Genomic DNA, 1,485 nt, shown 5'->3' with positions numbered 1-1,485 from the left:
TTTAGAATCAATTAGCAATCCCTCCTAATCCCCGGCCTAGAACGATCCCTACTTATACATATACTACAATTGTCAAAAAAGGGTTTAATTTGTGTGTTAAGTTAATTTTCGCATTACTAGGGATGCAACATATTTTGAAGACATATTTCCTTTCAAGACTAGAATGCAAAAGCAAGTGGTATATAGATCATGCACTAGTACTGACAAAGCCTCCACAAGTATTAGCCATCAAGTTACAAATGAAGAAGAACCTCTAGCTGAACTTAGAATGAGTAAGAGACCTAGAGTGGAGAAGAACTTTGGTGATGATTTTATACTTTTCTAATTGAAGGTGATCCAACAACATATAAGGAAGCCATGATCTCTGTCGATGCTCCATTTTGGAAAGAATCTATAAATAGTGAAGTTGAGTCTATTTTACAAAACAACACTTGGGAGTTAACGGATTTACCACCCGGTACTACACCAATTGGTTGTAAGTGGGTATTTAGGAAGAAATTGAAGCCTGATGGAAGTATAGACAAGTACAAAGCTAGGCTAGTAGCCAAGGGATTCACTCAAAAGAAAGGAATTGAATATTTTGACACTTACTCTCCTGTGTCTAGGATTACCACAATTAGGATCCTCATAGCATTAGCTTCTATACACAATTTAATAGTACATCAAATGGATGTTAAAACAACATTTTTGAATGGACACTTAGATGAGGAAATTTACATGGAGCAACCCGAAGGATTTATAGTGAAAGGCCAAGAACATAAAGTGTGTAAGTTGGTTAAATCGCTATATGGACTCAAGCAAGCTCCTAAGCAATGACATGAGAAGTTTGATAAAGTCATTTTAGAATATAATTTTGAAATTAATGAGCATGAAAAGTGTGTCTACTATAAGGAATGCAATGGAACATTGATGATATATTATTTATTATTTGGAACAAGTTTGGAAATTGTGAAAGATGTAAAGTCTTATCTATCAAAGAGATTTCATATGAAGGATCTAGGAGAAGCCAATATTATTTTGGGAATGAAAGTATAAAAAACACAAGCAGGTTTTGTTATAAACCAAGCTAGTTCAATTGAGAAAATGCTTAAGAAGTTCAATTTTTTCAATTGCAATCCTGTCTCGACACCATATGAACCAAGTGTGTGCTTACTTAAAAATAATGGTGAACCCTTGTGTCAACTCCAGTATTCTCAAATGATTGGGTCTTTGATGTATATAGCAAATAAAACTAGACCTAATATAGCTTATGCGGTTGGAAGGCTAAGTAGATACACTCATAATCCAAGTAAAGAACACTGGAATGCTTTAAGGCGAGTATTTAAGTACCTAAGAGGAACTATAGATTATTCTATAGACTATAAATGATATCCTTATGTAGTAGAAGGGTATAGTGATGCAAATTGGATCATTGATAGCTTCGAAGTGAAATCTACTTCAGGTTATGTATTTTTATTGGGAGGAGCAGCTATATCTTGGGGATCT

The sequence above is a fragment of the Malus domestica genome, chromosome 11 (assembly GCF_042453785.1).
Source record: "Malus domestica chromosome 11, GDT2T_hap1".
Taxonomy (NCBI): Eukaryota; Viridiplantae; Streptophyta; class Magnoliopsida; order Rosales; family Rosaceae; genus Malus; species Malus domestica.
The sequence above is the reverse complement of the archived record's forward strand: the minus strand, read 5'-3'. Positions refer to the sequence as shown.